Consider the following 21,508-nt stretch of genomic DNA (forward strand, 5'->3'; position numbering starts at 1 on the left):
AGTACAGATGGTTATCAATATGCTGTGGCTGGATGTCTGAATGACGTGAAAATGCGGCACCTGGCCACCAAGAACTTATATTTAATCATGGGAAATTTAAGTATTATAAAAAGAAATCGAATGTACGATTTTGGTGATAGTCGATTAGGTAGCGAGTTGTTAGCTAAGTGGCTAACAGCTAGCTAACACTCATTTTAGTGCCACTTAGCTCACTGCTAGCTGTCATTAATCTGGACAATGTTCTTTAATGTTAGATGCAGGGCTTGACATTAACTTTTTGGGGCACTTACGTTCCATGCACAAAAGTTACTTGTTCGAGACATTTAAATAGCCTGACCTAGTAAAACGGGCAAAACTGGCTAATGGAAGTCACTTTCTCAGGCAAATGATGAAGGCTCGGTTAAAGAAATCCTCGGCAGAAGGCATCTTCTACAAAAAGCAGTCCTCCTTGACGTTTATGGTGTAGAATGGAGAGACATACAACATTGTGAAAACTGCCAGTGAGCGCCCGAGTCTGACTCTGAGGGTAACGTCAAAACAGTGTAATGGGCCGGGGGATCCAAGACATGGCTGCCGCCTACTATGGGGGCGACGCATTCTCACTCAAATTTCAAGACTTTCGTGACCCAAATCAAAATTCTGATGCGACAGATCAATGGGGCCTTCTCTCTTAAAGGCTGTCTTCCTCAACCTTTTGTGTTGCAGAATTCACCAAGATTAAATTATCAACTTCACCGAAACACGCCAAAAAAGCCAGCTACTTTAAAATCGGTTAAATAGACGTAATGAGTGGCACATTACGTTAGCTCTAAGTAACATGGCCTTTTATTTTGTTAGAGGTTTAACTTGTCCTGTGGGGCAAGTACATTTCCCTACTACTTGTCCATAAAAAAATCCCTGAAAAAGGGACTTGTTTGACATGTTTTTCTAGGGTCAGATGATGGGCCAGATGGCTGAGCGGTTAGGGAGTCGGGCTATTAATCAAAAGGTTGTTGGTTCGATTCCCAGCTGTGCAAAATTACGTTGCGTCCTTGGGCAAGGCATTTCACCCTACTTGCCTCGGTGAGAATGTCCCTGTGCTTACTGTAAGTCGCTCTGGATAAGAGTGTCTGCTAAATGACTAAATGTAAATGTATTCACCAGACCACTTACAATTGACCACATTTACAATTTATAGTTGTAGTACTTGATGCAAGTTGAATCTAATCTAGATAGCAATCACACCCGCAACTGCTCAATTTAAGACAAGAAATTAGTTTGGTAAATATAACAAAATTTACAAGGCAACCAATTGCATTCAATAAACATTTTATTATACAATATGTCCAGTGACAGGATCAAGTTTGTTTATAGTGAGTGGACCTGAAATTCCTGCCGAGCATTGAGAGCTAGCTGGACGATAGGGGACCCCTTAATCTGCAATTCATTGTTGCTAGCTCTAATCAGATGTAGGCTACTACTATAGGCTAATTAGAGAAGACTAACTTTGTATGCCAACGAACACCAATAACTAGAATTAATTTGACAGACTAAACCAACAGTAAAAGTGTTGCTTACGTTAGATACTAGACCTACAGTCTAACTCTAACTGCATTTAGAATCTAACAAGCTATATCCTTTGATAAACTTTTAACTAAAGCTGGCTATATAAAATACTACTAATAACAATTGATAAAAGGGCCACTAATGTGTTGAAATATGAAAATATTCAGTAATTTGATGAATTTACCAACTTGTGTCGTCGAAATAATAGTCTTAAGTTTTTAACCAATATAAAAATGTAAAACAGCACGGAAAAGGCAGCAAAATATGGTGCAAAGTGTTTATTCGAATCCAACACAAAGGATTGATTCAAACAAACGTGAGTGGACCCCGGAGTCCGACTGAAACTTTTCTCCGGACATTTGCTTATATATTTTTCCTCCATTATTTAATGCTACTTTATCATTGGTACATTGCATGTAGTGACAGATTCATTTATGCATTTCACACTTGGTTGGTCCATTGTCACAGACTTTGCATAGCCTGGACATTCCCTAACTTTCCCCCATCCAGTGCCCACGTGGGGCCTTGCAGCCCAGCTGCACAGGTTATACAGAGTTTTAAGGACATAAATCTGTCCCCTGATATCTGGCACTTGTAGTTCTCAATATCTGGGCCTTGTAGTCTTTCATGGGAGAGGCCTACACACACACTTCTCTCTGTTGCTCTCAAACTCTATCTATCTGGACTTCCACATTTTGGCCTGTATATCTACATTTACATTTACATGTATTCATTTAGCAGACGCTTTTATCCAAAGTGACTTCCAAGAGAGAGCTTTACAAAGTGCATAGGTCACTGATAATAACAACAAGATAGCCCCAAAGCATAGAAGCATATCTTCTACGTTTTAGTGGTAATACTAATCAGTCAACAGCTTTGCATCTGGTCTTCAGTAATATAGCATATAACAGTAATAAAGGTGATTAAGAGGTTCATTCTCAATCATATAATCCATAATCTTTTCAACTTCATAATTACAGCAGTGTGATGTTTTTTTCCACTACACTTGCTTCAGAAACACTGAAAATGAATGGGGTTGAACGTTGGAAAATACAATGTTTGGAACTATAGGTTGCGTGTAACACGCTTTACTTCAGCATTCTTCGATAACAATGGAAGTTTATGGAAGTGTCTTAACTCTCTTATTATATGTCTCTGGGTATACCCATCACATTGACCAGAGGCTCTGCCCTTACTATTTGTGCTCTCACACTGCCATATACTGGGCACTTAAGCAAACTTAAATGTATACCTTTTTCTAAAATATGAATGATACAGTGTACAAACATAATAATAATTGTCCCCACTCAACGATTGGTTAAGTGGGGACAAGTTTTCTCTCTTGCAATGATCGTTATCTGGTTTCCCCTCAGAAACAAATGAAGTGGTAGCACCTAATTGTAAACATGTACAGATGTTAAAAACGCCCGTGTACAGACGTCAATTTATGACGTACACGTTTAAATTTCACGTCTGTACACGAACGTTTACTTAAACGTTTTGACCCTCACGGCGAGCCATATTGACCCTATTCCGGAAGTCACGATGGGCGCAGCCATCCGCGTATTCTCATTTCTGGTTTAGATACTTTCCGCTTTAAAACCGTACTAAAAGAGAATGTCTTAAAGGGGCGATTGATTGCAAAACCGATTTAACTTGTCATAGTTGAAAAATGACAGTTTGTAAAATAGACATACAGTGAACCTCAAAGTCCTCTTTCCTATGCAGATCTCACAATTTTAACTGCTGCTGTGAAACGATAGCTTTCAAAATAATCCCCCACTGTGACGTCCCACTGGGGCTCCACCTTTTTTGGCTCTGTCATGCCCCAACATTTACCTACAGACCAGCCCACCGGTGTTCTGGCCCAGGAACATAAATGGAGGTTGCGTAGATCTCAGACACTAGTTTATCTGCGCGCTGCTCTATAGCCTACTTCTACGGGAATTGAAAGACAACGTTTTTCTAAGGATATTGAAAATGGACCACGGTCGTAAATGCAGTGTTCCAGGCTGTACAGGGAATGCTGACAGTCTTCCCACGGAACCAAACACTCGGCGGGCATGGCTGATGTTTGTCTATGAGAAGAGTCAATTTAGACCCTCGGTTCTTCATTTGAGTTCTATCTCTAGATGTAAACACTTGTACTAGTATGGTAGTTTAGTATTGTAAAATAATAACGAGGCAGAAACGTGCACTGTAGGTTCAACGTACATACTTTATCTCATTTTAAGTTCAATGGCATTCCACCCAGCATACATAACATAGGCTACAGCGCCCTTAGGTGGTGTGGTGATATTGTAATGCATGAACAATAGGCTATACATTATAGACCGAATACACAACATATTCCCCCTCTCTTTAGAAGCTTACCTGTAAACAAAAGTACTATGTCCCGTTACACAGACACCAGCAGTGCAATACTAAATAAATAGTAAGTACTATCTTTTCAGCATCATCAAAAATCTTCACATTACAAATGTTTTTCATAATAACCATAACCAACAGCTTCACTGTAAAATAACTGTGACTTGAACGGGGAATCTCTCTTGAGCCTGTAAAATCTCAAAATGTTAATCAAAGTAAGAAAGACACCCACAACAGCCTAATATAAATCACAATCAGAAATGTTCAACATAAACAGTATTTTTTCAGTACTCAACAGTATTATTTTCACATCTCAACTTATTCTCTCCTCATCCTTCACAGTCCATCAGAACTAGTGTTCATACTCCTTAAGCCAAGCAGGCTCCCTTCTCATTCTCATAGGTCTGTCCATGACCCCACCGCCAACTGGTTGTTGAGCCGACTCCGTCACGGGAGCAGGGGCAGGGCAAGCGACTGGTTCAGGGTCTGCACCCCTGTCTGTTTCACTCTCAGGGACCAGAGAGAGGTGGGTAGCGTTCCATGTACGCCCATCCTCTAGCACAAAGGCACTAAAACCAGCTTTGCGTATCACTCTGGTAGGTCTCTGAAACTTAGACAGTCCCTTTTTCACATGGAAAGGTTTCTTTACTATGACTAAGCTTCCCTCTTTGATCTTGGAACACGTGCTCCCCTTTTCATATCAATGTACACTTTTGATGCCTTCTGTTTGGCGGCGACCCAACTGCGTAGTTGTTCATCTGGCAGTGGGTCAGTTTTTCGTGCCGGGCCGATGTTCACTTTGGTGCGCATTAGTCGGTTGCACGAGTTTAAGCGCTGACACCACGGTGGTGCCATGTGGAGTAGCACGGTAGATGAGCAAGAAATCTTGTACATACGGCTTCCATGGCCTCTTCTCTTGTTCGGCAGAGAGCAGAGTTTCTTTAAGAACACGGTTCCAGCGCTCTACGGCTCTGTTACCTTGTGGGTAGTAGAGAGACACTTTACTGTGTTCAATGTCTCTCGCTGCAAAGTATTCTGCAAATTCGCTGGAGGTGAACTGAGTTCCATTGTCACTCACCAGTTCTGTAGGATTTCCAAACCAGGAGAACACAGTAGATAGGAAGGTAGTGATCGCCGCGGTTGTGATGGTTGAAGTGAAAGCGACCTCTGGCCACTTTGTGTAGTAGTCAGTCAGCGGCACTGCGAAGCGACAGTCTCAGTTTGCTGACTCGAATGGTCCCACAATATCTATCCCCACTTTCTGCCACGGGGCATCTGGAAGTGGGATAAGCTGGAGAGGGGCGGGATGGGTCTTGGCACTTTTGTCATTGATCTGGCATGATCCACATGTACGGATAGTCTCCTGCACACACATGTCCATGCAGGGCCACCAGTATAAGTCCCGCAGCCTCTGTTAGGTGCGGACAACACCCTGGTGTGTCTTGTGTGCCAAGTTCACCAGCTGCTTCCTTAAAGCAACAGGCACGAGTCGTCGGTGAGGGCCCCTGTAAATGATCACATCCTGTATTGACAGTTCATTTTTCGTGGCAAAGTAAGGTTTGAGCTCTTCTGGCAGGGACTTTGTTGTTTTAGGCCAGCCCCTGTGTATCTGTGCTCTAAGAGCTGTAAGCTCAGGGCACACCTGACATGCCTCAGTAAAGTCTTTCACAGAGAGAGCTTTCAGTTCTGTGTCCAACAGAGCAACAAGTTCTGGCTCGGTCACTGGCTCTGTATTCTCGTCTGCTGCGAGGGGCAACCGGGAAAAGCAGTCGACAGCCTGGATTTGTGAGCCAGGACGGTACTCCACATCGTATGTGAAACACATTAGTCTCGCAGACCAACGCGCAATACGCATTCCTGCGCGGCCCAGGCCTATTGTTGCCAGTCGAGTGGTCAAAGCCTGGTGGTCTGTGCGTAGGCATTTGTCATCGTTTAGCTGGAGGCCGGCTCCCTTGATCGCGGCGAGCACCTCCTGCAGGTTGCGGTCGTGGTCCTTCTTGACCTTGCCGTACACAATGAGATCGTCCAAGTAATACTACTGGACCCCCTTGAGGCCTTTCAGTACAAGCGACATCATCTTGGAGAACGCACTAGGAGCTGAGCACAGTCCGTATTAGGGCTGCAACGACGTTGTATTATCGACAACGTAGACAATAAAAAATTGTCAACAAATATTTCTGTTGTCGACAAATCGTTTGATCTCATAGGACCTATTTTAAGTGCCTGCAATATGGTGATTTGACCAGTGCGGCGCTGTAGCGCTAGATTAATGCAGGCTCCCGTATGATATCCAATAGAATAAAAACAGCGGTAAACATTTTAGGGTGTAAACGGGCCTGAAAAAGTATTGTGTGGGAAGGTTTCACCAAAGATCCAACTAAAAATACTGTAATATGTAAAGTGTTCAATGCGGAACTTGTTTTCCATGGTAGCACAACGTGTATGCATGAACATTTAAAATGAAAGCATTCCCGCACAAGAGGAGATGGAAACGGCAGGACGGGAGTGTGCTCAAGCAGGATGGCTAGTTAGCTACACCAGTTGATAATAACAAATTACGCAGTATTTCATGGATACTAACACCGTAGCAACATGTCGACAGACAGTTCAGTATATACGACCATTGTAATGAGACAAACAAAAAGCCAGTCCAGAAATGATACTGTTACTCACTGTTTTTCATTGAACAGAACCCTGTTGTCTTACAAGAGATCTGTTTACATTCCTACTTTTTTTTCTGTAATACAACTGACTTACTTTTGTTTATTTATCTTTTATATACTTTTTTTACAACAATGCTTAGAGAGCATTTTTGATTTAGGTTGGACACAATTGGACAAAAAGAGATGTAATAGCCTGTTCAGTTGGCTCAAAGTGCAATACATATATTTGTTTCAAAAGCTGAAGTGATTTCTTGGTTTGATTTATTAGTTAGAATAACTATAACAATGTTTTAACAAATTGCAAAAGCTGAATAATCGTTCAAAGCTTTCTGATCAATCAATGATAAAAATTGATGATTAGTCGACTAATCGAGCTAATAATCGCTAGATTAATCGATTATCAAAATAATCATTTGTTGCAGCCCTAGTCCGTATGGTAGTCGTTTGAACCTGAAAAGTACGGCGTGCGTTATGAATGCAGTCATGTCTCAGCTCTCCTCAGCCAAGAGCACCTGATGATAAGCGTTCGCCAGGTCAGTAGTGGAAAACACCGTAGCACTGCTCATCTCGGAGAACAGATCGTCCATATGTGGAAGCGGATAACCGTCCATAACTTTTGCCTTGTTAGGCTCACGTAAGTCTCACCGCACCGTTCTTCCGTCGCATGACCACAATGGGTGAAACCCATGGAGATGCATCAATCCTCTCGATCACGTCCATCTCTTAACAGTCTCTCCAGCTCCGTGGAGACAGCTTGTCTCACAGAGAGAGGAAGCCTCCGCAGCTTCTGTTGAACGGGCTGTACAGCTTCTTTGCCCTCCTTCACTTTCACATGGTGGACAAAGCCTTTAGCTAAGCCCACTTTCAATGGTCCAGTCTTGACCTCAGTCACTGGAGCCACAATTGGAAGCACGGTGTTGTTCACAATGGAAAGTCTCAGTGCCCTGAATAAGTCCATCCCCAAAAAAGCCGTACCTGCCTTTTTCACAATGTATAATGTAGCTGGCATTGTAGTATTTTCATGCCGCACTGTAGCTGATAGGCAGCCTAGCACTTGGATATCTGCCTTTGTGTATGACACTAACTTAACCTGAGGTTCAGTCAGGTGCACATTGCTGAAATGCTCTCTGTAAACAGGTTCAGGAATGATGGACACAGCAGCGCCCGTATCCACCACTAGTTCTACAAGGCAGGAAGTTGACTTTGCATTGATAGTCACTTCACAAGCTATTTTATGACATTTACATTTATGCATTTACCAGAAGCTTTTATCCAAAGCGACTTCCAAGGGAGAGCTTTACAAAAGGGCATAGGTCACTGATCATAACAACGAGGTAGTCCCAAACATTGCAAGCAGCCAAAAAATGAAGCATACATTGTGAAATAACTAAACAAGTGCCAAAAGGGAAGACCCATAAGAGCATGCAGTTATACAAGTTTACAAATTAAAACAATATGAACCACAAAAAAGTGCAGGACTGTACCTGTGGAAGAACAATCAATAGTAAAATATTTCACAGCGAGTACAAGACTTAACTTCGTTTTAACTAACCTACAAGAGCAACAAGTCACTCAATAAGAGTCATTGTGTTCCTGGAGGAAATTAACAACAGGTCTAACCAAGCATTCCTTATGAGGTGGATGTGTTGTATTTATTCCCAGCACAAAGACTTCACCTACTTTTTTGGCTGGCTTTTCAGCTGACCTTTCAGATGACTTACAAACTCAGGCAAAATGTCCTGCTTTATTGCACTTACGGCAAGTCACTTTCAGCGCAGGGCAGTCCGGAGCATTTGCAAGATGAGAAGATGACCCACACCTAAAACAGCATATATCCCCCTGTCTTGGATTGGCGTTCCCATGCTCTGCAGAGTTGTTCTTCACTCTGTTCTTGAATGGACGTTTGAATGCAGGCTTCGCCGTCACAGCGTGCACGGGAGCCTGGGACTCTGGGCCTAGAGTCCGCGCATATCCGATGGCAGCTTCCACCTGGCATGCAACTTGCAGAGTTTTTCTCTTGTGTCAAATTTACATCACTTTGCACTAGCAGTCTCTCACGTATCTTTGCACGGCTAGCATGCTCAATTATCTGATCACGTATCATTTTGTCTCTATATTCTTCAAATCCACACGTCGTGGCAAGCTCGCGCAGCACGGAAACGTACTCTGTAATGGACTCTTGCGGTCTCTGTATTTTATGCCTGAACTTATGCCGTTCCACCACAACGTTTATTGCTGGATTGAAGTGTGCACGCAGTGAATTCATTGCCTCACTGTAGGTTGTACCTGTGTCTGCAAGTGGGTAAAACACACGCTGGCCCTCTGTACCCAGACAGTGTAAGAGGATTTCACGTAACCTCGTGTCTGGCCAGTCGTCCCCCTCTGCATGAACAGCTAGCAGGTAGTTCATGAACATTTTAGCCCACATGTCGAACGGAATTATAGGTTGTCCGGCACATGGCAGGAATAAAGCAGGTAGAGGCACTGCTGCAGTCGCCATCCTCGTCGCCAATTTGTTCTATCTCTAGATGTAAACACTTGTACTAGTATGGTAGTTTAGTATTGTAAAATAATAACGAGGCAGAAACGTGCACCGTAGGTTCAACGTACATACTTTATCTCACTTCTTCATTTTAAGTTCAATGGCATTCCACCCAGCATACGTAACATATGCTACAGCGCCCTTAGGTGGTGTGGTGGTATTGTAATGCATGAACATTAGGCTATACATTATAGACCGAAAACACAACAATTTGCTCTAACCATTTCACCAACAACAGTTTTGAAAACCTAGGACAATTTATAGCAGAATTTGCAAAGAAGCTGTTGCTGAAAAGAGGTGCTGTTCCAACCTTATGTTCATCTGTTTGCGTCTTTGGCGATGTTGCGGGACCGTGCATCTGTGGGACGAAAGAAGGTAACCGCAACGTAATCTTGTGACGTTGCCAGTCCGTAACCGCGACATCCTGGCAATGTCATTTTTGTGACGTTGCCAGTCCGTAACCGCGACCTCCTAGCAACGTAAATTGTGACGTTGCCAGTCCGTAACCGCGACCTCCTAGCAACGTAATTTTGTGACGTTGCCAGTCCATAACTGCAACGTTAAGTAAGTAACCTATATTTTTCAATTCTACTGCTTATATTGGGACGATTTATATGCAGACCTCATTTGCCCCAAATGCTACGTGTTGTTGTATAATAGGCTACATATGGCCAACTTTAGGAGGATTATGTTTGTGTGGTGTGTAGCCTAACTTAAGCTAATCATAAACAAGGCAGCATTTCCATGTAACATTCAGTCATTTTATTTCAAACAGTGCCAAACAGTGAATTAAACAGTGCTCGTTCGGTGGGCCGACGGGGTAAGGGGCGGCACAAGATTTCTTCCTCCCGGGGGGCGGGGGGAGGCGCACTGGGCGCACAATGTGCTAGGACCGCCACTGCGTGTAAGCCATAGTTCATGGCATCTCAAAACACCTACCACTCTCTTTCGGAACTCCAGCACCTTAAGGCGCTCCTCAAGGTCCTGGAGTTTAGCCTGTGTTTGGGCCACCTGTAGGTCCATCACTGGCACCTCTTCTGCCCTGTAGTCGCCTGAATAGGAGAGCCTCTTGCTGGTTCTCCTCCAGTGTCTCCATCTTCCGGAGCATAACCTGTAATGTGTCTGTCTTTAAAGAAAAGTAAAACAAGTTTACAAGAGGATGCATTATTGGCATACACTGTGGTTCGTCTAGATTAGCTGTAACAGTGATGTAAATAACAAATGTTACCTTGAATGGTTATATACAAAGCATTAGTATAACAACATTTGTTGTTTTGACAAATATGTATCCCCCCGCCACGATCAGAACAACTTAGGATGAGTTTGCAATGCTATTGAGAAGGTTTGAGTATTTTTTGAGTGTCTTATATTTGCACTTGCCTGGCCAGCTATTTTCCTGGGCCCCAAATGGGTTCTCCTCCACCAAACTAGAGTTGACACCTAGGGGTATGGCATCTGGTGATGCAAAAGTTTAAAGTCATGCTTTTGCTTCAAAACATAGCCTTTAGGGTTGCCATGGCTCATACAATCATTGTCACTGTTATAAATGGTCATTCATTACTTTACCATCATTTCCCAGGGACACAGTGCTAGGCCGTGTGACGGTGGTAGGATAATCTGTACAGAAATGAAAGTGGAATGCAGTTTACGTACATGGTATTAGTATATTGATATTAAAGGAGTAGCATCGCACATATGTGATCCCTCGAAAGCAGGGCCCCACAGCGTAGCGTCGCACGTGTGATTCTGAACATTCCAACCGACTATTTTCCGATAGGCAAAATGTTTTATGACAAACGCTATAGTAAGGCTTCAAAATTTACAATTAGTAGGCTACCAAGTAACACTAGCAAGTAGTAGCATTGGTATGAGTATTATGCTAGGTTGCTAGGTAACGGAAGCTAATTAAAGCTACTTAGCTTCCGTTTTGGAAAAATAACTCACTCTGGTGGAAGCGTCGGAAATATTCAGAACTCACGCATGTACAGGTTAAAATAACATAATATAATAAACAATAATAAACTTATCCAAAAACAGATGTCATGTACAAATTGGAAGAATTAGTGACATGATACTTTTAGACGCTATTGCTGTGCATGCCATGACCGACTGTAATCAAAACATGATCAGCCATGCGCTAGCTCCACAGTCTTTGAAAATTCAGGGCTAAATAAACTATTTTGGGACAAGGTTTTCTAACAGTTCAGAATGTTATTTTCACTCATTCTTTTGTGGGTGATTTGTGAGATGCTAAACTTTGATAACATGTATGTGTTTTCAGTATTTCAACATAACTTTATGGAGGGTTTAACCTAGCTAGTGAAATCCTAACGTAAACAATGTGAATAGGATAGCACATAAACAGGCTAAATAGCCTCTATTTCAAGTCGATACGTAATAGCATGCCCCATCCTATTTCTGAAACTGTGTTTATATATATAAAACTATTTCTGTAAGAAACTCATCTTTGAAGTAGCTAATTTCGAGGTCAAATCCAATGCGTGAAAAACGGTGGAACCCCTGCAAAATCTCTTCTGAAACCCTAGTTTCAGCGATGCGTTGAAATGGGCATGCGCAAAGTTCTTGCTCAGGGACACACTGAGGGGCAGGTTTGCTAAGGAAGAATTGTAATATTATGTGGTGACTTGTCTTTGGAAATGAAACTCTTAAGAGTTGCTTACCTTTTGGTCACATTTAACAATTTTGTATTACAAAATTATTGAAGCACAAATTTGCTTTGTGTGTCAAACTGCTTTGGTGTGCTATACAAATAATGTTTGTTTAATCATGTTACACATCACACATTGATTGCTTTTGTACATGTTTATAGTTAAGTGTAGCCCTCTCACTCAATTATAATCGCCCTAATAGATCAGCAGCATGGGAGAGGAATTGGTCAAGGTTACTAAAATGTACAAATATTATTTATTTACAGTAGCCACAATTCGGGATTATGACTGCCTAGGGTGCAAAGAGGCCTGGTTAGCTTATTATATAGCTAAACGGTTATTTGATACATGAAACACATTAACATCACCACCCTTCTGATTCTGATTGAACACATTATAACAGGTTTATTACAGATATAGGCAACTTAAACCTTGTATTATGACACAGAGAAATAAACAAAATATACCCAGGGTTTTCTATTGTAACTCTGTGTGTAGGGCCGTACGCAGGGCCCAAAAAATACTGAGGTTAATGAGTCAGAACTTCTAGGCGGGTTCTGGGGCATGCTCCCCCAGAATGAAAAAAAAAACATTATTTAAATCTGGCCATTTTCAGAGTCTTAAGGAGCTTACAAGTTAAACTTGTAAACTTGATTTTATGTCATCTTTCTTTTGAAGCATCTATCTACAAGTGTTAGAAATGTGTCACAAAATACATTTCCATATAATTGAAATGAGTTTCTTCATATTTCCTTCAGTATTTAAAGTCCACCCAAGCCCTATTACACTATTATGTTGATGATGATAGTGCCTAATCTGTTCACACTTGTTATGGAAAGCCAGCTTTTGAAAACATTTCTATTGTAATCTTACACAATACTTCAATTATCATGCATTAAATATCTGACTTTTAAAACGTATACAGTTCTGGTATAGTCTCTTCCTTTTATAGTACCTGCTCTCCCTCTATCTCTCTCTTCACTGCTCGTCTTCTTGCTGCTTGGCCCAAAGATGATCTTGGTTTGACACAACCTTTTCCTCCCTATCCTGTTTTCCCTTTAGTGAAGATTATAAACACAGTCAAATCCTAAACTGATAGAAATGAAAACAATATGCCATTTCAACATCATGTAGGCCTATTCAGATGTGTCAGAAATCTTTAAAAACCTTGAGAGCGGTGCAGAGCTTTTGAAATCTTGAGGTAAAAATGGGGCATTCTGAGGCTTTTTGAAGGACCATTATGGTGACTCATGACGTAAGGGCAAGTTACCACAAAAAAATATTTATTATTATTATTTTGAAAATTAACCGGATGTTTTATTTTTTATCTGCCGTGTTGCTGCTTTGTGCTCCGGCATCCGGAAGAAATATACAACAGGTTCAACATCCGACATTGAGAAATCAACACTGAATAAACGTTTCATTTTCAATCAATCGCATCAATGACATATCAATCGCAAAATTAATGTTGATTCAACCGGTGGAAATTGATTGACGACCGGTACTGACTGGGTTAACCAAACTTCGATTCGATGTTTCCTTATCTGAGTAGTACGCTGGGCTGCAATAAAAATATTTCAACATGAAAATGAATTTTCTTCTCACATTCATCTGCCACTTAAACTTCTCTCAACCTACATGTTTAGTTTGATGCGCTCCTCTTCGAGTGACTGTGACTAACTGACTATATAGCGACAGTGCGTGTTGTTGATGACACGTAGCACTTATGTCCAAACTCTCGAGCTACTCTTGGCTCTTCAAGTATTAAATCACGTTACGGTTTGTGGCAGACCAAGATCATCGTCCTGCAGTCAGTTTCACGTGTACTTTATTTTGAGTTTATATACCACAATTTAAGCAAAAAAAACTGAAATAAGAAAAAAAATACAGAGGATACGACCTCGGTGTCCTCAATGGTAGTTAAGGCCATTGAGGCAACAGTCCACCTGCAGCCACGCAGGTCCTGAAGTTATTAACATTACCCAGTGAAACCACTCTCGACCACCTCTTGCTCCCCCACTTCAGCAGGGCCACACCGACGCTACAAAATCCCCCGTTTTCCAACTGCAATCCAATAGAAAAGTTGGGGCAACGTTGTCCATGGGACCAACAAATAACGTAACCAGCCGACCAAGGTACAACGTTGCGGCAATGTTGCCCAGGGGTCTAAAAATAACATAACCAGCCGACCAAGATACAACATTGCAGCAACGTTGTCTATGCGACCAAAAAATAACGTAACCAGCCGACCAAGGTACGACGTTGCGGCAACGTTGTCCACGGGTCAAAAAATAACGTAACCAGCCGACCAAGGTACGACGTCGTGGCTACGTTGTCCATGGGACTAACTGGCAACATTCCCTTAATAACGTTGCCACAACGTTGCCAGAAGGTAACGTCGCGGGTTACTAACTGAGCACTTACTGGCAACGTTGCCGCAACGTCATGTGTTAGCTGGGATGCTGCATAGGTAGAATGTGTGATGATTTAGTTAATTGGCAATGGGGCTACCGCGTAATGTAAAGTTGTTTCATTCGAATAAATAACCCTTGTTACATGTAAATCTACAATTCACGATACATGTTTGTCCAGATCTTTTTCAGCAAGAAATCTAAGGCTAGCTAGCTAACTGAAGCTGAGTTGAATCACGATAGCTAGCTAGTTGTTTGGTTGCTAAGCTGTAACGTTCTACCCACCTAAATCGATCCAGTTTGCTTCGACAACTTAAGTGGAAACAACTAACGTTATAATTTCAAATTATATCTAGTCAATCTGTTGAAAACAGTGTTGTGTAGACACAATAGATTTATTTGCAAGTTTTTATTTCAAGTCTCCACTTTCGTTGTTTCAGTGAGTGCTGTTGGCCGTGTTGTGTTTTTGCTCAGAAGCTTCACGCGTTGAAAACCAACCAATCAGCGCGCAGCTCATCTATATATTCATGAGCATACCATAAAAGGAGAGAACCTAGCGAGAACCTAATAAAGATGCCCAAGTTCAAGTTCAAGTTCAAGTCTTTTATTTGTCAGGTGCACAGAGCAACACAAGGTTAGACTGGGCACTGAAATTCTTAAGACAAGACAACGCAAGCACTTGGCATAACATAACATATAAGTACACAGAACAAATTTACATCTATGCTGAGCTTAGATAAGTGAACTTCCTAAATATACAGATAGCAATAAATAAACGACTATACTAACCCTAACACTAAAACTTCCTAAATTACAGATAACAATAAATAGTACGCTATACTAACCCTAATACACAAAAAAAAAAAAAAAAAAAACCTGTTACAACCCTATAAACTAATCTAACCTAAATGGAGTACAGTGCAGTAGTGCAAATTTACAGATCAGTGACTTTGTCAATGACCAAACAGGAGCCTGGTGGCGAGGTACAGTAGTGCAATGTTACTGAAAGAGCAACCAGTAGCTGAAAGTGACAGTGTATAAGTGACTAGTGTGCAGTAAAAATGTCCATATCAGTGTCCATTGAGAAGCCTGATGACCCTTGGGTAGAAACTGTTGTCCAGTCTGCGTGTGCGCGACCGGATGCTGCGGTAACGCCTGCCAGAAGGCAACGGGGTAAAGAGACTGAAGGATGGGTGGGAACAGTCTCTTAGAATCCTGCTGGCTTTCCTAAGGCAACGTGTGTGGTAGGTGTCCTGTAGGGCTGGGAGCTTCCTGCCGATGATGAACTCAGCAGAACGGACCACACTTCGTAGGGCCTTGCGGTCCCGGTCTGTGCAGCTCCCATACCACACTGTGATACAACCAGTCAGAATGCTTTCTATAGTGCATCTGTAAAAGTAAGGATGACTGAGTCCATACCAAACTTCTTCAGTCTCCTCAGGAAGAAGAGGCGCTTACGGGCCGTTTTGACCACCTTGTCCGTGTGAACAGACCAGGTGAGGTCATTGCTGATGTTCACCCCGAGGAACTTGAAGCAGCTGACCTTCTCCACTTCCGATCCATTGATGAATAGGGGTGCATGCTCCTCCTCCTGCCGCCTCCTAAAGTCCACAATCATCTCCTTGGTCTTGCTGATGTTAAGAGAGAGGTTGTTGTCCTGACACCATGATGTCAGGGTGTCAACCTCCTCTCTGTAGGCTGACTCGTCACTGTCAGAGATGAGGCCCACGATGGTTGTGTCGTCAGCAAACTTAACGAGGAGGTTGGAGCTGTGCGTAGCCGCACAGTCGTGGGTGAACAAGGAGAACAGGAGAGGGCTGAGCACACAGCCCTGGGGGGTGCCTGTGTTGGTGATCAGTACAGATGAAGTGCGGTCACCGATTCTCACCACCTGTGGCCTCCCCGTCAGGAAGTGGAAGATCCACTTGCAGAGGGAGGTGCTTAGTCCCAGGTCCACAAGCTTGGAGACCAGTCTGGAGGGGATGATGGTGTTGAATGCAGAGCTGTAGTCAATGAACAGCATCCTCACATATGTATTCCCCTTGTCCAGGTGGGAGAGAGCGGTGTGCATGGTCAGAGCGATGGCATCGTCTGTAGACCTATTGGACCGGTATGCAAACTGCATAGGGTCCAGTGTGGGGGGCAGCGAGGAGCAGATGAATGATTTGACTAGCCGCTCGAAGCACTTCATGATGATAGAGGTCAGTGCTATTGGGCGATAGTCATTCAGACATGTGACCTTGGTGTTCTTGGGCACAGGGATGATGGTGGTCCTCTTGAAGCAGGTGGGGAGTACAGACAGGTTAAGGGAGAGGTTGAAGATGTCACTGAAGACCCCTGCCAGCTGGTCAGCGCAGCCCCTAAGGGCCCTACCTGATTTGCCGTCTGGGCCAGGTGCCTTGCGAGGGTTGATCTTCTTAAAGCATAGCCTCACCTCAGCTACAGTTAGTGTAGGCACACCACTGGCTTGGCCTTCAGGTAGCTCCACTGCAGGGGGTTCACTGTCCCTCTCAAAGCGAGCGTAGAAGGAGTTCAGCTCGTCTGGCAGTAGGACAGAAGACTGGGTCTCATTGTAGCCTCTCCCTTTGTATTCTGTAATGGCCCAACTGAACTGTGCAGTTTGTGGCTGCCATAACAGCTGGAGAAAACGGAATCAGACCCTGTATTATCATTGTTTTGACCATGGAAAGAAGAGGTCCGAGTGTTGTGGGCCGACATTTACTTTGCATTGACCTCCAACCAAAGTTGAGGATTTGCGTCCCTGGCTGAAGGCGCTGAATTGAAAAACCCCACCAAAGTTTCCTTTTGTCTGCTCGTATCATTTAAGTGTGTAATAAGAGATCAACTAGCTATATTTGTTTTAATGCTGAAGCAGCATTCCAAGTAATGTTCTTTGAATCTTTATTCAACTTCTTCATATTCTTATTCTTCTATTTCTTCCGCAACACCTTTCAGCGGCTTCAAATCTTCAGCTTTTAAAACCGTTCAGCTACAAAAAAAATCTGCAGTTTCAGGCTATGACTGTTATATCTTTTCAGCTTTGTACCTCTTATGCTTGAATAAATATAAATCAATATTCATAATATTTTTTACATGGTTTTCCAATTGAGTTTTTTTCAAATCTTCTCAAATTCTCCTCTTAAACTTCTTCAACTTTCAAATCATTCTTCTTCCTCAATCCTTCAGCTACAGCCACTATTTAAACTTTAAGATGTTTGCAAAACCCTAAACTATTTTTTTAATATTCAGCTTTTTGATATCTATTCAACTTTGTTTAATATCACTGATTGTGTTTGTCAAACCGTTTCTGAGATTTACATGGGTGTGTACGTGAAAGCCTAGAGTACAGACTGAAACGCTTAGAGTGGAGGGGAGCTTCGGACGTTGTTGAAAAAATATTTCTAGTTTGCCAGCATTGCCACAATTTTTGCTCTTCATGCTTCGTTTTTGGATCAATAGATAGCTAATTTTGTGCTTGTCATAGACAGTTGTCTGTGGAATCCAACAGACTTACACATTTGTTCAGAGCCCCATGAAAGCGAGACCAAGTCCAACTCTCACCCCATAGAGTCCAATGCAAATATGGTGACAAATTCGTCAGAAAAGCAAAAGAACTAGAAAGGTACATTTCCTGAAGAAAATGTGTGTGTTTGCTGAAAGCAGTTGAAACGATTGTTTTGATGGCTTGAATAGTGAATGTTTTAAAAAATGTATGTGCTTTAAAAACAAAATGGTGAGAAAAAGTGTTAAAAGTATGTGTCATTGTTATGCATTGCAATATTTTCTTACCGTTGAAAATTGAAAAAAAACTGATGAAAAGAGTATCTTATTGACTTTCATACATTTTTAAGTGTTAAAAGTATTGAAGAGTTGAATCAACAAGTTGGCTGTTGCTAATTTACTAGGCTATGTTACGTTGTTTGTGTGGTCGGATTATAACGAATACACAATAATTCAGATCCATCCAGTCAGTCTAACTTGATTGCTATGCATCGTTGTTTTCTCTACCTGGCTTTCATCTCGTAAACCTACTGAGTTGGCAACACAGCCCGTGTTCACAAAATAAGTAAGAAAAATAAAACGATGCATTACAATTCTAGCACGTTAGTCTGTATGGATGCACCTGCATTATTTTGTACTCATTTTAATCTGGCCACACAAACAACGTAACACAGCCTAGTAAATTTTCAACAATGTCAACCAAGTTGAGCCATACAGGCGAGACTGGAAAATGACTCCCAGACCCCTCGACCAAAGGCGATCAAGCTTTTTGGTTGGCTTCTACTTTTCTGGGAAAACCTTTCTGGTGAGTAGATTATTAAGTTATACACATACCTGTGGCATGATTTCGAGATGAAAGCATGTTGTGTTGTTGATTTCCACGATCTGATGTTTTTGCTAGCTAGCTCCAAGTAACTTGCTACGTTTAGTCTAATTAGAGTAAACAGAATAAAGCAGACATCCATTCTAAATTGATGGCTATGTTTTGTGATCTCTTGCTACCATCTACTGCCATTAATTTCCGTGTTGATGGAACATTTATTATTCCTCATGTATTGTCAGGCCACATTTCAAGTATTGCAAAAATGAGGCAAGTGTAATTTGTTTGGAAAACCTAGGCTAGGGCTACTTGATGGACGACATGTAGAATAAACCTGACTTCTTGCTTATTCAATATAACAGCCTATTGAAATGACAAGACAGTAATGTATGACTGTAATCTTTCATAGGGTTATGAACACATCTCTTGTCATACCCCTTGACTGCCTCCTGTTGACCGTTTTCTATATATTGAACATCTCCATTTCTAATTTTACAGGTAAATGTGAATGTTGGCCCGCACAGGCCCAGTACCAAGAGACAGAAAATGTTGAAAGAGGGTTGCACTGCTGTACAAATTGTCCATGTATAGTACTACATGGCCTTCTCTCAGGTGTGCAGAGCAAGAAAGGTCAGCACAAAGCGACCCATCCCTGCTGAACATCAACTACACTGTCGAGCACCTAATTCCTTGATGTACCAGCAGTGGCTGAAAGACCATTTGCAATCCCACATCTTCACCACATTGCATAGAGGGACTATAGAGAGCTTCCCGAGGAGCTGTGTAAGAGCCAGGTTGCGGTAATTTGGGCACCTGGTGGGGGGCGGAGTAAGTTATGCTATTTAAACTTGTTCACCTGTGTGTTTGAGGAGAGGAGAGGAGGGGGTGACGGGGGAAGTCGTATTTTGCTGACCGCTATACTGGATGCACAACCTTGTTTGTTTTAAGACCAAATAAATACAAATCTACAAAGCGCGTCTGGCACCTTGGTTTCCCCTATTCAGCCTCTCGGCGGCAGAGTTTGTGGATCACAAATTGGCCGCCTACAAGCTGCATCACGGCCTGGTTTTGGAACTGCACCGCTTCAAACCGCAACTCTGCCGAGGATGGTGAGGACAGCCGGGAATATAGTCAGGGTCTCTCTTCCCTCCCTCACAAACATACCTAACGCTGCATCCGCAAAGCCACACGCATTGTGGACAAACCCATGCACCCCGCATGCACCTGTACATCATCAGACTTCACTCAATATTTTTGCATATGGCTGCTACCTCAATAACTGACGTCCACACATGGAATTAGGATGTTATGTTTACATTCACATTTTGTATATTATCTGTATATTTAGGAGGTTCCCTATTTTTTTGCTTATCATATATGTAATCTATGTTCTGTGTACTTATATTATGCCAGGTTGCTTTGTGTTGTCTTGTCCTAAGAATTTCAGTGCCCAGTCTGACCTTGTGGTGTTCTGTGCATCTGACAATAAAAGACTTGAACTTGAAGTATCCACACCTCTTTGTGTCTTGGGGCATTTGTCACAAATGTCATCTTGTCTTGTTGGACCAATTTTATTTACCTAATTATACTTAGTTGTTGTAGTTGTCTAGGTTATGTCTAGGTCCTGGAAGAATGTTTTGTTTATTGTGTAATGTAAGTATATGATGACAATAAATGCCAGTTGACTTGTCAAGACAACAGACCCAGAAATCCCAAGCCCATCATGATCCTGGATGTCCATGGTGGATCCTGTGTAAAGGATCATGTCCTAAAAATAGCCAGTACATCACACAACTCAAACATGGTATACATCTTTGATGGAATATTGACAGAAGCCTTGCCTACCCCTACACAGCATCAAAGTTTAAAATGATTTTGATGTGATATGTTTTATGGCTCAATGTTAGTGCTAATGATATTCCTTGATAAGTAACGTGAGAGTGATGTGATTGTACCCTTTCCTGGACATGTACCTGAAACGAGTTCAAGGATACTGTGGTAAAAATTAAGAAACGTGTTTGTGTGGGTTTTTTATAGGTTGTTGAGAAATAGGGGTATAACTTATATACCCTATATAAGTCAATACTGTTCCAAATTTTAAATATTCACATAAGTGAATCCATAGTGATCGGATATGATATAGGATCGTAGTGTAGCTGTCAACAAGCTAACCTGGCTATAACCGATCATGTGAGCAGCCATGTTTTTTGTTTTGATCAGTACTCAATGCATTGTGGATGTCAAAGGGTCAACGAGAACCTACTCTTCTCACGAGACAATACTGAGGTGTACGGGGTCAAGTGGGACATCATCAAGGTTCATCGTTGTTGCCGGTGTTGTACACCTGAACACAAACAAATCCAAGATGGCCGCATGTAAATGAGACAAAAGACAAGACGATTGTCGGATGTTTAAGATGCATATTTGTAAATGTATATCTATTATTTCGATCTCTGGTTGGTTATACAATAGTAAAATGTGTTGAAAGTGATAGCCAAGTCAAGGAAAACGGATAATATTATGGTTTACTAGGTGAAGTGAGTAAAGCGTGAGTTATTTTTGGTTAGCTGTTAGCCTACATTAGCTAAACAACATTGTCTGAACGTTTTCATGTAGATAATAAAGGTAAACTTTCTCAAAATATGCAGTAAATTGAGACTTATGTTCATAATATACACGTTGGCTAATGTTGAACTCTCTATTGTGACGTAATAAAGAAAACTGGACGTTCTAAGGACGCGTTCCTGTCACACCGGTGTGACGGTACACTCTGGGGCCCGGCCAGAAACCGTCACACCGGTGTGACGCTACGCGTCATTAAAGATGACATCAAAATAATAATACATCGTGCAGGGTTGCCGATGTTGTCGTTGTCCCCGGTGAGTTTTTTATACTTTTAAATTCAATCTCGTCACATTACGTGACTTTGCTTTGCAACTGCAAAAGCTACTCTAACTCAGAATGCTGCTGCAATAAAAGCTGAACTATTG

General features: G+C 42.0%; 1 long non-coding RNA gene across 1 annotated transcript in view; it reads right to left on the reverse strand.

The window, feature by feature from the left end:
- Positions 1-10,494: 10,494 nt before the first annotated feature.
- Positions 10,495-21,508, reverse strand: part of LOC124483186 — a 35,657-nt gene continuing 24,643 nt past the window's right edge. The window contains exons 2-3 of the long non-coding RNA XR_006957781.1: positions 10,684-10,734; positions 10,495-10,572 (exon numbers count right to left, since the gene is read on the reverse strand). This is a non-coding gene — a long non-coding RNA (uncharacterized LOC124483186). The remainder of the gene's footprint in view (positions 10,573-10,683; positions 10,735-21,508) is intronic.

Source organism: Hypomesus transpacificus, chromosome 21 (genome assembly GCF_021917145.1).
Source record: "Hypomesus transpacificus isolate Combined female chromosome 21, fHypTra1, whole genome shotgun sequence".
Classification (NCBI taxonomy): Eukaryota; Metazoa; Chordata; class Actinopteri; order Osmeriformes; family Osmeridae; genus Hypomesus; species Hypomesus transpacificus.